Source organism: Galleria mellonella, unplaced genomic scaffold (genome assembly GCF_026898425.1).
Source record: "Galleria mellonella isolate WM207_F2 unplaced genomic scaffold, CSIRO_AGI_GalMel_v1 utg172, whole genome shotgun sequence".
Lineage (NCBI taxonomy): Eukaryota > Metazoa > Arthropoda > Insecta > Lepidoptera > Pyralidae > Galleria > Galleria mellonella.
The window spans coordinates 4725771-4742912 of record NW_026442015.1 but is presented as its reverse complement, the minus strand read 5'-3'; the positions used below and the strand labels follow the sequence as shown (position 1 = coordinate 4742912).

The following is a 17142-nucleotide window of genomic DNA, read 5'->3' as shown; positions in this document are numbered from 1 at the left end:
AGGCGAGCTTATCTCCAAAAGAGATTCCTTCCAGCAAACCCAATATGAGAAAAACTGACAATTTATTAGTAGTTACAGGCATACATGTGTACCAATCGACTTAAATGTTATAGTTAAAAATAAATAAATAAAATGTCTTTACACTATATACTTTTGTATGTAGTAAAGTTAACGATTAAAATCGACAGTAAACTATTAAATATAGGTATAGTCTATTTTAATAGAAATTAATGAAAAGGTACAGAAATTAATAAAAGTTTTATCTTAATTTCCGTATTATAAAAACATTTTAAATCAAATTAAAATGTTCTTCTCCTCTACCCAAAGGTTGTCTGTAAGAGATTGTTTTAGCATTGAGACCGCCTTTTGTATCTTTGTATTATTCTTTAAGTGATGCAATAAAGAGTAAATAAATTACTAAAATCGACAATACCGTTCAGTCACTTCAATCGATATTTTTATATGTACTACTAACAATTGGGTGTGAAGGGTGGGAAATAGAAGAGAAATTACAGGGAACATATATCATAGTCTTCAGTGATAACAACGCATGAGTGATACGAAAGGAATGATAATTTTTAATGTACCCAACTACCTATTTTGCTTCATATTTTTTTGCTATCGTTAGATATATGCTATCGGGGTATCAGTGAGAGATGTAGATGTGGAAAACGCAGGTCAGTTGGCCGGTCGTGACATATTCAACAAGTATTAACCACGACGGTCTTTAGGGGAAACTGTGTGGAAATCGATCTAATAGGGTACATTACTAAAAATTATTATATAAATATAAGCAATTGGGCTATTAAATCCCATTACTAACAATCTGTTTCCCCTCAATTCTGTTCCGTTAGGTGGGTCGTTAGCTTATTTACCGTGTTAGTACGAGTTTCAATTTATATTCAATTTCTATTCAATTCAATATTTATTCCCAAACGTAAAAAAGCACCTTGTAGGTTAAAAATTTTCATCAAATGAGGAGGTCGAAGCTGCGGTAGGTCACTTTTTTGAAGGCCTTAAAGAAACATTTTTTATGACTGGCATACATGTGTTGGAAACCAGATGGAAGAAGTGTATTGAGTTAAGTGGAGATTACGTGGAAAAATAAAATTGTTTTTGTTTATATTTTATATTGTTTTCTTGCTGAGGCCGCGAACTTTTCAATTCATCCTCGTATTAGCAATTAAGTTATTAAGGCGGCAAGAGGAAACAAACAAATAAACCTACTTTTACATACTATTTAATATAACAAATGATGCGTTAGTAAGTGAAAAAAGATGGATGGATGAATGGATGGATAGATAAATGATAGTTTACTATGCTTTCACGCAAAGACTACTAAATGGATGTGAATGGTACACCGGTAGCTTATGTTTAGGACACAAGCTTAGCACATTTGATACTTTGTGAACTGATTAACGCGGGCGAAGCCACGGGATACAGCTACATTATAAATAAAGATTTGAATACTTGTTTCTTTCTTTGATTACTGCCATTTGGTGCCTCAACCGTTCAATCAATAGCTATGACATTTGATATATGGTGAGTAAGAGTGCATAGTATTTAGGATGGAGAAGGATATAGGCGACTTTTTATTTAATTAAATCTAAGTTTCATTTTACGAGGGCAGATCGAAATATTCGCGGCCTAACACATAAAAATACTTGAAATATTTTAATGTATCTGACCTTATTCGATTTGCTTACTCTCTGGTTGTCACATTGTAAAATTCAGCTTTGTTACTTATTCCACAACCTCACTATCATGAATTGGGGGGAAAGGGATTGTTATTAATGGAGACTGAGAATCCCATTGCTAGCAATATACCCAACCAGGTTGACCTCCTCGCGATTCTTCCTGGAAACTATCATGGTTAATTTTTGATGAATTCATCATGATGAGCTAACTGGCCTGTTTTCATTCTAATCTACCACCCTTCACTGGTGCTCCGCCAGCGTATCCCGTTAGCGCAGGCGGGATTACCATACCATTCTCACTAAAAAAAAAATATTGTGGACTTATTAATTTGTTCTTTTGTATTACTTACACGGTAATAAAGCTGTAGTATAAAAAATGTCACATTATAATGACACAAAGTCTCAAAAACCCCCACAATTGAATCGTTTCTGACAGTTTATTGCCCCTATATTTTATACATATGTACGTACATATACATAAATTCGGACAAATATTCTTACGAGTATTATTACAAGTATATGGCATGGATATTGGAGAAGGACATAGACATCACAGTCAGTGAAAACATCCCGACCACGCGGTCGAAGTCGCGGACAAAAATTAGTAAATACTTGTATATAAACTCGATCACAACATGGATATTTTTTATGCAACTTAGAAATAGCAAACAAGCTGACGGCCCACCTCATGGATAGTGGTAACCGTCGCCTATAGACATGAGTTGTACCATGGACATAGCATAGTATACTGTTCCGCCCATGATACCCCCATGCGTTGCCATTCCTGAGGACTCAGGTTTTATTCCTCTATATCCTGTAAATTCACTGCTACATCCCGGATACAGACAGCTTATCGCCAAAAACTGATAAGACTCTTTGTCAGGACAGATTTAAATTTCTTTGCAACCGATTTAAAAAAGATGATGTTTCTCAACCCAGTTGTACTTTTTTATTTTTATTGACCTCATTATTCTGTCCTTTGTGAATCAATTTGAAAAATTCTTTTACCTTTATTTGCAAGGATATGTTTTCAGATTGATCCCATAGAAATTTTATCAATTTCAGTTCAATAGTTTAGTTTTTAAATCAGAACAGCTGATTATACTATTGACTGAAGATTTCTGTTTTCTGTGAAATGTTATCTTAATATAGAATGTGCTTAAGTACTTTCCTTTTTTTCACGTAATTTGTACAATTATCATACCTAGAGACATATGGCATTATAAAAATATGTTTCGAAAAGCATTTATCAGGCAAATGCCAGGACGAGGGCTAGTCGAACGTTTTACAAATTGCACGTCACGCCTCGGGCAGCTCTTTGTGATACACTCTGAGTTTTTCCATTCCCTTGATTACAGAAATTTTAAGCGTTTTATTCCACTTAAACGGACAATTACTCAGATGTTGGGAGCAGATTCATTTTCCAGCTGTACGGTGTTAGACTTTAAACACGTGCACCTTTTGCTTAAATGTATGATCATATGAAATAATAGACACCGTGTATAACAGCTGAAAGAACCATCTTTTCAAACTTTGGCTTCAAGAAGGAGGCTCTCGATTAGGTTATATTTTTTTAATGTAATAACTACCGGTTTAACTTACTTGTAATTTGGTCCAGAAAGTTTGACTAGTTTCGGGATCGTTGGGGACCATTCGGAACCCTTAATCTCAAGCAATTGTGATCCGAGCACGAACCTGACTGCGCGTCTTGGCCTGCTCAGCGCAAGCTGTAAGAGTTCATGGTTTTTTTTATTATCTTTCTATATTTGTTCCCTCATAACTGTCAGTTATAAACCGATTCGGAAAACTCTCTTTTATGTGAAAGGATATGCTAATAGATTGGTCCCATAAAATTTTTATCAATATCAGTTTAGTACTTAAATTTTTTTTAATGAATATTAAAAAATAAATTAAGTACTGCTTTTGCTACAATTGTTTTTTTTTTTGTGGAACACAAACTTGACTATATCACGAGGACTTTAATATCAATAGATAAAGATGCATCATTCGATCATCATCACTGAAACATGAAACAATTGGAATAAAGTCCGGGCAGCTGGTACGTCGTGACGAATGCACCTTAAATTAACCATGATGGGTGTTTTTAAAAGGTGAAAATGAAATAGTGACCCCGCTTGCGTTATCGGTATACACAGGCGAAGTACTTATAGGTGAAGATGAAGTAGGTCAGTTGGCCCATCGTGATGAATACAACATAAATTAACGACGATAGTTTCCAGGGGAACCGCGAGTGTATATTGTTAAGAATACACCCTATTACTAACAATCTCTTTCCCCCAACCATGATAGTTACCATAAGCGGGTGATAGTAGCACAATTCTATCATCATCGATTAAAATAAAAGTAGGTACCGGCCGGCGGAAAGGGAGGTCAAGTGACACTCAGGGGCACTGAAATAGAAGTGGGGCACCAAGTAATCATAAAGGTTTAAAAAAAGCGCTTAAGTCTTTTTTGTCATCGATGATGAGGAACTCAAGTGATAATTAGGAATCGATGGTGGTGTAGGTAATATTAAACCTGTTGTGGGCGACATCGAATATGTACGCTGTGATGATCAATTTAAAATTGGGTGATAACCTTTTTTTAGGAACCCATTTTTTTTCTTTTTTGTAATCTAATTTCTTTTTTTTTTCGTCATGCGATCATATGATGAATGAACATAATAAAATAACAAAAATTATATACATATTTTGTAAAATATATATTTACAAAAATATTTAATTTTTAGTTTTAGTTTTGTTTCAATTTGTTCCTCGAAGAGGTACTTACCAACTGATAGGTATATACATTTGAAGAAGTAGCCTAAGTGTCTAGGTAGGATATCTACTTACCTATATATATATATATATATATATATATATATATATATATATATATATATATATATATATATATATATATATATATATATATATATATATATATATATATATACCTACTTAGAAAATAAAAAACTGATTAAATTAGCAAGTTTTTACCTTGATTTTATCTTTTCAAAATAGTGTCCATTCACGTCAATACATCGCTGCATCCGATAGAACCACTGAGGAAAGCATTTTACCCACTCGTCCCTAAGATCTCTTCGACGGCCTACTCAACGACGGCACTCTGCAGTAACTGTTTTTCGATCCTCTAAAACAATTGTCGTGTAATGACCTGTCCTTCCAAAGAACGAGGCTACTATCTTTTTTTCACGCTTCGACCTATCTTCACTTTAGTTGGCAATTCCTCGGAAGGAAACACCCACTGAGCTGATTATCTTTTATTTACGGGATCATAACAGTAAATCCAGCTTTCGTTTCCTGTAACTATGTCAAACACAGAATTTGAGTCACCTCCATTAAATCTTTCATGCATTTCACGGCACCAATCAACACGACGGAGTTTTTGAGCCTCGGTCAAATTATGAGGTATCCACCGGGCACAAAGCTGACCACCAAATGTTCATGGAGGATTTTGTACACTTGACTCATACCAAAACCCTAAGCTTGCCCGAATCTGCTGATAGGTCACTCTTTTGTCAGTCTCTATCATACGCTACACAACACTGATGTTATCTTCAGTCGTCGCCGTAGAATGCCGTCCCTCACGCACATCATCGGTGAGATTAGTACGACCACGTTTAAACTCATTAAACCAGTTGTAAACAGTGGCACGAGACGGAGTTTCATGGAGAAAAGCCAATCGTAGTCTATCATAACTTTTTTGTCGACTTAGATGACATCGAAAGTCATAAAAAATCATCGCACAAAAATTTTCTCGTGTTAAATTCATGATAACGTTACTATTTTCAATTTGCCGCCAAACCGTAAAACAAATGACAAACGAATAAATTATATACTCAGTATTATTCGTAGAGTTCCATTTTAAAAATTTTAACAATTTTTTTTATTATATTGCTTTTAAGTAGCCAGTTATATATATATATATATATATATATATATATATATATATATATATATATATATATATATATATATATATACATATTATATGTAATTTATTATATAATTATTATTACCTATTACTACCAAATTAATTTTAATACGATTGTAATGTTGAAAAATAGGTAGGTAGCGATTATTACATTGATGAACACACAATAAATTAAAATATTTTATTGGTCATGGAACAACAAATAATTATTGTCTTAGCTTTGCCCAAATGGTTAAAAGACTTTACAACAAAGGAATAAAGTTCATATTATTATAGATGAAGAGCTTCGCGCAAGCGTAGAATAAAATTATTATTTGTTCCAAATCGCCTCCAAGAAAAAGAGACAAAAAGATCCTCGATATAGTACGAATTACACAAAATGCACGTTTCATCGCATCAAAGTGCAGTACAATTGAGTGTTTTTTAATCGGTCGTCTTATACAATCGAATCATAGTTTTGGTGGAATATTGTTAATCCATTTTCCAACTTACTGCGTGTTATTAAAGTTGAAAATAGCTTGTAGTTATTTGACGGTTTATGTCAGCGGCCATTTCCATTATGGCCGCGAGTACGGCGACATCTATGCAAAGGTTAGTGTCAAAGCGAGCGTGCATAGTTCGAGTCGTGCGTTCTTGCCATCAGTTATTGTTTGCACCATTGTAGAGAAATATGACACGGAAAATTGGTTGGCATTGTCATAATTTACACGTATATCCCACATTGTAGTCACAAAAGTGTTTTACTATGAAATATATATCGTGCAGTATTACATCGCAGCTTTAGTTAGGAACATAATATATTTTATCACGCCGCCGCAGACTTGTGTTTGAATTGTCGTGAACCTTGTTGTGGAATCGATTTTTAGGTGTTATTAATGAAATTACAAAGGTGCTCGTGAGTGATATTGTTACATAAAAGGAATTGGTTGTAGGGAGTACGTTACGCAGTCCCGCTCTCTGTGCATCATAGAACACTGAGAATCGATCTAAGTTGATAAAAAATGTATATTTTCCCCATGGTTTCAAGGGTTCGGGTCAATACAGTGCTGCCGGCTTAAAACTGGTTATTATTTTTATGTTCTATAGTTATTTTACGATCACAATGTGCTTTTGTTGAATTCAGTGAGACCAAGTGATGGTGATGATTATTTCGTACTTGATAATTTGTTCTGCGACAAAGCCTGCAGTCCAAAGAGGTTAGTAAACAAATCGTTCTTTTCATTGGTTTGTTAAATTGAACACAAATAGGCGCTATCTATATCTAGATAATAAGTAGTCATGAGTACCTGCTTAACAATCGTGTGGCTGTGACATCAATTTGAAAGTCGAACGGATCAAACGGATTTAGGTTTTTAATAATTTTTATTTATGACCAGGGTTTATGTATTTCGTAATGAAAAATGTAATATTATACAGTCTAATAATTCGAAGTCAATAAATCGACGAATATCGTGCATGTAAATTGTCGTGACAGATGAATAATAAAACACGGCTCGTATTCAAAACACGATAAATATTAAAACTGACAACGGTATTGTGTATTATATATCGCGTGAATACCTAATTTTTTTTTATCAACGATAAAATCTCTTTACCTACAATATTATAGGTATTTTATTTAATTGGGATATAAAAAGTTTTTATGTATTCTAAAAATAATAAATTGCTTAATTTTCAAAACAACAAGTATCTAATCTTCTATGTACTGTCTATTTATATATAAATTATTTTGTATTATATATTTTGCATATTCAATAATCAATCATAGCATACCATATTTTTATCTAAATTAATGACGTAAGAATTAGACATATACAAATATCAGTATTACATACTTTATTTGTAACTTTAGATTTTATTCAACAAAAATACTCTTAACTTTATTTGTGGCAAAATTACATATTTTGATTTAAAAACTGAACAATTGAACTGATATTGATAATATTAAACCCAAAAAATTATAAAAAAGTACAAAATCAGATTTTTCTCCTTTTAAGAAGTTGGTTCTTAAAGCTGATCACCTTATGTGTATTTTTGTCAAAAATGCTTTTTAGTTAGCTATTAGTTTTAACCATGACTGTCTGCGTAACCAGTATATGTTTACTGACTGCCATAAAAAGTAGCCAATATCCTTCATCTCATATTGTATGTGTATATCAAATTTTATAGTGCTTGGTTAAACTGTTAAGGTGCTATAATGTAATAAACAAACTCACATTCACATTTATAATATTTGTAAGGATTTGTTCATTATATGGTGTGTAAAAAACCTACTTGTTTTCGTAAGGTGTAAAAAAATATTAAGCATTCATTTCCAGTGATGAAAGTACGTATAACTATTTTTTTTTTTTTTGTTACTGGCCATATTTTCAATAATTGTTACCTACATAGTTTCCAACTATAGTATAGTATGGAATACTATACTTCATGATCTAGTCTCCACAATACCAAGATATTTTGATAAATATTTACAGAGGTATATGTCTAATTCTATTTGAAGCTAGCAGTCTGATCCAGCTTGCATGAAAAAAAAATAATAAGCAGCCCATATGATGTGTTATATGAAATTATCTATCATTCTTTCGAAGCAATTTTATGTATGATTTCTTTTTAATTAATGATAATGATATGGTAACCCCACCTGTGCTATCTATTTATGCTGACAAGACACCAGTATGGGATGAAGCCCGGCCAATTGTCCTATTGTGACAAATTCATCAAGAATTATCCAACATAGTTTCTCCAGAGCAAATCTCAAAAAAGTTGACCTGACTCTATATTTATTTTATTTATTTATTTACGTAGGTAGTAATAGGGCTGATACATCCCAACCCCTAATTAACAAACCATTCTTCTACCTGTGTATGGAATGTTAGACACTCATGTTGTTATTTTTACAGTTTATTTGTGATATAATAAAATTTTAACTTAAAGCTGTTTGTACATAGAAGATATTTAAAAATAAAGTTATATGTAAAATTATAATATATTAAAAAAATTATATGAGGAATTAATCATATAAGAAGTCATATTAACAAAAACAATAGAAACCAAAACAAATAAGTTTTAGATTTTATTACTTACTGCCCATCCATCTACAATCATCAATTTTGGTTTTGTTTTCGACAGACATAACCAGTATAATACTGGTTAACTTTGTATAAAAAATATAAAATAATTTATTATGTAATATAAAGTAATGTAATTTATTTATAATTTAATGTAATGTATGTAATCTTTATTAATTAAAAAATACTTAAATGTTTTGAATTGAACAGGGACATAGTATCTTTTGTAAGTACTTAATACTAATTTATTTATTTATTTACAGCAAAGCAACAGATTACAAATCAATACATTAATAAAATAAATATTACATAAAACAGCATTAAATTTGTACTCCAATAACTGCTCTGCATAACATTTGATATTATATATGTTAAAAGAATGACGGCTATAGATTTAAAGTAACAAATTGTTGGAAGTTGGAGTTGTGATTGTTGGAAAATATCAAGGTGCTTGCATAAATTGTTATATTTTCTGCACATGCAGATAATTGGATTGTGATACAATATATAATAATTAAATTATTGAGATTCATTTTGCTTACAACCTATATAAGTATTTGAAATTTAGTATCAATTTGATTTAGGAGATTATTTATAATTAGTAATATTATTTAAGAAATTGTATAAAAAAAGAAATTAAACAGATATTAATTGTAAATCAATAAAATTTGATTTGTTAAAATATTTTATTATCATGGATATACACATATCCTTTATAATTTTTAAAAGGCTGGCAACACAAACAACTACTCTTGCATTGCAGGTGTACCTATCGACATCTGATGACGACATTCATCCGATGACAGTAAAAAGAACAGATTTGTTCTTATAGACATAAATTGTTCCTGAAACATTATTTCAAAATCTACATTTAATAAATACCTTTTTACTTAATTTCTCTTATTTGCCACTATCCTTTTATATACTTATAGTCTCTTTCAAAACATAAAAAAAATTAACCAAGTTTTGTTAATATTACCACAAGCACACTTTAAATGAAATTAGTAACAAATTAAAATATTCAATTAATGAATAGATTTTTTATTGCACAACATATAGATAGAATATATAGATACAACATATAGATAAAATATATAGGTACAACATAGATACATTATATAGATATCAGCAAATTGTTTATGATCCGGTCAAATGTATGTTTACATTTACATTGAGTTGTATTGAAACATTATCAACTGATTTACAAGAAAAGTTAAAATAGAATAGTAACCCTGTGTGCACTATGGTAAACCTATCATGGTTATAAATTTATCAATGGTAGACCTACCATGTCCAAGGCACGTTGTTAACATAATATTTTCTAATGTATCTATTTGAACAACGCCAGGAAAGGTCACGCGGTTACCCACTAGGTAAGGTAGCACTTTTAAATACACCAGAGCTGGTTTTATGTTGTATTAAATTACTTAAAACCATAGTCATTGTTTAGTAATTGTGGACTTTATTGTATTATATTGTATATTAAACTGTAGTCTTGAAAACACGTTGTCAAATAATAACCATATCTATTACGTAAAACAGATATTACGTTACTACGATTGCTCCCTATTCGCGAGATGGGTTAAATGCGCTATTTTGCGACAAACATCCCCTTTTACGATCTAGTGGTAAAAGAAAGGAATAATTTATAATAGAAATTTTAGTTCGTATATTGCTCTGTTAAAACAATACAAAGATTTTTCTTAGAAGCAACACCAATGAAATGTCAAAAATAACAAAAATAAAGATAGACAGCCACAAATTTCATGCAACTTTCAGCTATCACAACCATTTTTTATTCAGCCGTTAACTGTCCGCTGCTGGATACAAACCATCCTCATAAGGAGAGTTTTGCCAGTATTTGCCACGCTTGGCAGGCAGGCTTTTCAGAGATGTTTCAAGAGGGACGCAGCTGCCCATCCCTCGCTCTCGCTTAGTTGCCTCTTACGACACCCATGGGAAAGGTAGGGGCGGCCCATTCTATGCTGGGACACGCACGGAGGACATCGTCACATATCACAACCATAGACTTAGTAAAACATACTTCAAAATCTAAGATCGCGACTATTTGCTCCTGTAGGGTATAGATTAAGGGTATTAATAAAACCTCCCAATTTCTACTAATGTCCAAATAACAAATAGAGGTATTTATATAAATTGCACGCCCTTTTTATTGTTGTAATGTCTCGTTTAATTAAACTTTATAAGAAAGAAAAAAATATTGTTTAATAAAATAAAATATGCTGCCAGTTCCATTAAGATATACGAGTATGTAAAGGTATTCCGTTACCGTTACTCTGAATCTATAGTACCAGGAATGCATTAACGGATCCGATTTCTTGCCGCGCTTCCTCCGTTTCGTTTTGAATGTATTCTAAATTTGAATAGTCCAATTTCAATTTAGAAGTCCGTTGTATTTATTTACCAAAATTTAGTTACAAATATGATGATGGTATTAGCCGTTAACTATCCACTGCTGAGCATAGGTCTTACCCTGTTGGGGGGTTACGCCAATCGTTGCCACGCTTGACAGGCGGATTGGCAACTGCAGTTAGATTATGGTGATGTTTTAAGAGGGATGCTGCTGCCCAATCCTCGACCATTAAGTCCTCTTAGTCGCTTCTTACAAGATCCACGGAAAAGGAAGGGGTGGCCTATTCTATGCCGGGGCCACACGGCTACATATATACACATAGATATATAGATAATAAATAATATTTTACCTGTTTCTCTTACTTGCAGAAACATAAGAATAAAAACTAAATACAATATTATGATATTAATTAAGTAATTTGCTAAGATTTAGTGAGAGACTCGCTGTGCAATTTATTTTTAATTAAGTAATAAAAATGTTCGTCAATTTACCTCGGGTAATAAAATAATTATTACAGATGAAACATTTCCCTCTTTGTGCTCGAATTATAAAAAATAATTATGTCCTTAGAGAAATGACTAATGTGCTTGATATAAACTTAATTTTGATATACTTTTCTATTTTGATTACAATGACGCATTAATGTCACCATGAATATTTTGTTACACTTGGTTTTAGCGAAAGATGAGTAGGTATACACAAATACTTCTACAATAACAAAAAAAAAAAAACTGACTCTAATCGTAAATGAATCATAAACGGCGAGATCTTTTGTAAAACAATGATATTGAAAACACTTCAAACTGATACTTATCCGCATCTTCAAAAAGTACAAGGGCGGGTCACAAAGATTTTGGAACGCGGGGTTAGAAGGGGAAAGATCACTTTTTAACTGCATTAGTTGTGACATTCATTATGGCCGAGGTGGCCTGTCCAAACGACCACAAACTTGAAAAATCATATTAAGTAGATTATAAGGTGTTCGCTAAAAGAAAAAAAAAACAGCTTGCAAAAATGATTGGTGTGACAATTTCGAACATGCTACACGACGATCATCGGGCATGTTAAAAGGTGTCCACAAAGCAGGTGTTTGAGAATGTTTACCACACCAGAAACAGCGGTGAGTTGAAGGTGGATTTTGACTAGAAATGAAACTTGGGTTCATCGTTATGACCCCGAGTTCGAGCAAGTCTCGATGCAGTAGCATAGAAAGGTATTATCACTCCTGAATAAGTTCAGGGTGTCCCCGTCGGCTAGGAAACTCATAGCTTTATTATGTATTCTCAGAAATGAAAAAAAGTTTCAAGGGAGGAAATTTTACAGCCATGACGAAGTGAAGAGCGTAATTTAGGCGATATAAACAAAGCACTTTTTTTCGAAGGTATAAATCAAGTAATTGATAAATTTAATTAACTGATTATAGTTAGGGAGAATTATATTGAAAGGGAAAAATTATTTTGAGTTTTATTTTGACCCATCCTCGTAACCTATGTCTTCTTCCATCCCACACAGTACCTGCATAATGCCGTGTAAGTCCCGGCATAGAATAGGTCACCCCTACCTTTCCCGCAGGTGTTATAAGAGACTAAGGGAGCTTATGGTGTAGGGATGGGTGGCAGCGTCTATCTTAAAACATCACCAAAATCCAAACTGCGGTTGCCAACCCGCCAGCCAAGCGTGGCAACTACTGGCGAAACCCCTTTATGCCGGAGGCTACATTCAGCAGTGAACAGTTAATAGCTGATACAAAGTGTTAAATAAATGATGATGGGGAAGGATGAATAAAGTCAGTTGGCTCATCGAGACCGAATTAATGACGTGAACAAATGATGACGACGATAAATGAACCACGATAGTTTACAGTTACTCTTGGAAACCACCATGGTTAATTCCACGGAGGTCGACATGACATGGTATATTGCTAGTAATGTGTCCGCTAGTCTCCATTATTAACAATCCCTTCTCCTTTGTGAAATGGTCTACCCGTGATCTTGCTGCATATAAAAGATCGCCCGCTTCTGAGAAACACAATGACCAATACATTATGATTGGGACTGGCGGGAATAAAAAGTAATCGGCACGGTAAGAGGCGAAATTCAATAATACCCGCCCGTTTACACGAGTACAGTCACTTTAGAAAAGTGGTATATATTTCACAGCACTTAATTATTTACAACTGTACTAATCGACCTGTCAAACATTGTTTTGCCGAGTAAAAATATTGAGGGTCGCTTACAGGGATAAAATTATCTATTATATTAGGATTATATTATATAAAAATATTAAAAGTAAATAAAAAACACACACACGCACGTATGCACGCACACACAACACACACATATATGTGTATGTTTTTATTTTATATCGTTTATGTATTTTATGCAATTATTATGTAGTTTGAATTATTATTTGTATATACGTATTTTACATATATGTTTATGTAATGTACACGAATCGTATGATTGTCTATTTTTATTTTTAAAAATTAATAAATTAATTCACATGAAAAGGTTATTATTATGTTTGTGTACAATAAAGAATGTGTTTTCGATTGTACGTTTAACTACGATCCAAGTGATTCACGGCGAACACAAAAACTGCACCATAATGCGGCCGTGGCTGCGGAACCCTAATTATTATTGTTCATTGCTGTTTTGCTATATATCTGAATCTGCTATATACATAAGATTGGTTTCCGATAAAACTGCGGTCATGCTCGTAAATGTACTACGGTACAAACACCTGTGCTCTGATAATATATAGTTATTATTATATTATATAGTTATATCAGCCGTTTATTGCCCACTGCTGGACATATGTATCCCTTATAAAGGATTGTTGTCAATAGTTACTACGCTTGACAGACGTATTGGCAACTGTAGTTAGGTTTTGATGTTTTATGAAGGACGCTGCTGCCCACCCTTTGACCATTAAATTAATTTAGCCGCCTCCTACGACAACCACGGAATAGAAAGGGTTGGCCTATTCTCTCGGTATACCGAGACAACACAGCAATGAATTACAATGATCCTATTTAATACGACAATAAAAATAATATTTTCAGATATAATTGTACTGAAAATGTACCGAAAAATGTATAATCCTTAGATATTTTTCGGTACATTTACAAGTATGTGTAATAGTGTCTGCTCTCATTATAAATGCTTCGCCAAAATTTTTACATATAATAGATATCTAAAATAATATAGTCCAACCGAATAGTCGACGATCCCAAGCTCACAGACGCTATCGAGCTCTTAAGCCTACCCCTTGTACAACCGATTAGGTTCAGAGGAATTGTTTGAAATGATGCCCACAACCACTTTTTATCATCACATTGCTCGCTGTCAACAGGGATTTCATTCTCACTCGCTTGAACCTAAATGGTCACATACAGTGCGGTTTCAAAGGAATTTTCTCCTAAGAACCTTTTTTTTTAATGGAGGATAATGAAATGGTAACCCTGCCTGCTCTAACGGTATACGCTGGCAGGGCATTAGTGAGGGATGATAGGTAAAAATGAAAAAGCAGGTCAGTTAGCCCATCGTGATGAATACATCTAGAATTCAGCATGATGGTTTCCAGGGGAACTGCGTGGAGGTCGACCTGACAGGGTATATTGCTAGCAATGGAACTGGTAGTCCGCATTTCTAACAATCTTTTTCCCTCCCCTCTAAGAATGCTTATGCTTTGGAATGAGTATACTAAGGTGTCTTAATGGTAGGCAACGCGCATGTTATACCCTTAGTGTTGCAGGCGTTTATAGGCTACAGAGACCGTTAACCGTACCATCAGACAGGTTGTATGCTTGTTTGCCACCTTCGTTGTATAAGAAAAAAGTAGATTGTCTATGGTCTGGTCAATTATTTGTATGTTTACATTATCATTAAGTTGTATGGAAACAGACCATACTACACGATTAAAAATTGGGCCAAGCACAAACCTCTAAATAGCGGGCTCTATAACAAACCTAATTAGGTTTCACGATTCAGCCAAATTGCTGTAATTATGCGCTCGACTGTACCTCGGTAGTTTCGAGTCTAATATTCCTATATAGACTTTAATATAATCATAATCACACATAATTACTTGGGTAATGTTGGCTAAATAATTGTATATTTTTAAAAAAAGAAGAAAAATTAATAAGATTTTTATTTTAACACTAACTTCGATAAATTTTCTATAGGAATAATCTGTAAGTATTCAGATAAAAAAGTTTTTTCAAATTTGTTTATAACTATGTTATAAATTGGTTTGTAGATGGTTTACAAACATAAAAAATATCCAACGGAATTGAAAAAATCCTTTTTTTTTTGAAGTTGGTAGAAAATAGACTTGATCTTTGATCCCGTAATCCAATTACTTGCAACATTTTGTTTTTAAAATTAATATATAGGTACCTATAATTTTTTTTTTTATATTTTTAAACATTCATAATTATACGTTAAAATTATACATTAATAGCTTTTACCCGGGGCTTCACTCGCGTTATTACTGATTTTGTTCAACAATTCTGGTTATTGGTATACCTATAGGTAGAGATAAAATTGTTATAGAAAGAAATCCATCTTCTAAATGTAGTTTAAAAAAATGTGTACTTTAATCATGAATTATGAACAATAATTCTGAAAAGTTTGAAGCAAATTGGACGATACAATAAAAAGTTTCATACAATAAATACCACTTTTTCGTCCCATCCCCAATAAGTTTTTCGGAAGAAAAAAGTAGCCTATAACTGTCTCCAGGGTCACATCTGCCACTATACAAAAAAATCATCATAATCGATTTAGCTGTCTAAGTATGAAAGCGTAACAAACAAACTCACTTTCGCATTTTTAGTATTAGTTAAAATTATCATAACCACTAGCAAAACAATTAGTGCGTTACCTTAAGGTTGTCTTGAAAAGGTTGCTTTCAGCAATAAGACCGCCTTACTGTACTTAGTTTGTTATTATTAAGATTTTTCCAGGGTCGGTAATGCGCACGTGACACCCCTAGTATTGCAAACGTCTATAGACTACAGTAACCGTTTACTATTAGACGCTTGCTTGGTTGCCATCTTCGTGGTATTGAAAAAAATCCACATTGTAATATAATGTAAATAAACGATATCTATTCTGTGAAAAAATGGTGCGTTTATTTAGATTCCAAAAAAAAAAATGTGTCAAAATTCAGCCCGAAAAAAAATCTTACAAGTGAAAGATGTAGTGTATTTCATGAACAACCGTTCTGTATTAACAGAGCCTCCCTCCGAGGCCTAAATGTCAACATTTCATGTCACCTTTTGGTTGGTACGCCCTTTGACACAGATGGCCTGAGGGTACTTGTAACGAGGGTCATGTAACATTAAGGGTTAGAGAATGATAAAGATACCTGGCGTGTCAAAGGCTGACTTGCTAGAAGTCAAAATAAACGTACAAAGGGTAGTCGTTGCTTCTTATGATTTTTTTTTTATTTGATAAGCAAACTATTTAAACATTAATAGAAAGTGATAGTTTTTTATAAAAAAAAAATTTTAAAATAAGTAAATATTTACAAAATATATATCATGTCCACAAACAGTGTTTTTCATTTAAAATTGACAATTAAAAAATAATATCATAAAGAAAAGGACCAGCACATTTATAAACACGAACAGCAAATTGTTTTTTTTTTTTTTTGTAAGATGATTCGTCTAAACCATGAACATATATATATATATATATATATATATATATATATATATATATATATATATATATATATATATATATATATATATATATATATATATATATAAATTTGTTATCCAATAATGAATATCGGATTAGGGAATCCGATCGAAATAAATGTAGATATGTAAACATCAGACAGTATGGCTGAAATGGGTGAGGACATTTTATTCGTTATAAATGTCCAGAGGAATCTAATATATAGATATTTGAACGGTACCGATGTTACCTATGCCTGATATACATTGACGATTTTGCTTAGTATAAGTATATATAAGTGTCTCATATTTATATATGCAAGTCCGTAACTGTGTGTGTAGGGTAATCTAGGTCTC

At 32.7% G+C, this 17142-nt stretch overlaps 1 protein-coding gene and 1 long non-coding RNA gene across 2 annotated transcripts in view; one reads left to right on the top strand and one right to left on the bottom strand.

Annotated features, from left to right (window-relative positions):
* Positions 1-5821: 5821 nt before the first annotated feature.
* LOC128200266 (uncharacterized) lies at positions 5822-7152 on the bottom strand. The gene is made up of 2 exons (XR_008252647.1): positions 6941-7152; positions 5822-6835 (listed from the first exon to the last, which is right to left on the bottom strand). It is a non-coding gene; the product is annotated as an uncharacterized LOC128200266 (long non-coding RNA).
* LOC113514431 (uncharacterized) overlaps positions 6709-17142 on the top strand; it is a 212257-nt gene continuing 201823 nt past the window's right edge. The window contains exon 1 of the mRNA XM_052893152.1: positions 6709-6850. The gene's annotated coding sequence lies outside the window, so the exon portion shown is untranslated. The remainder of the gene's footprint in view (positions 6851-17142) is intronic.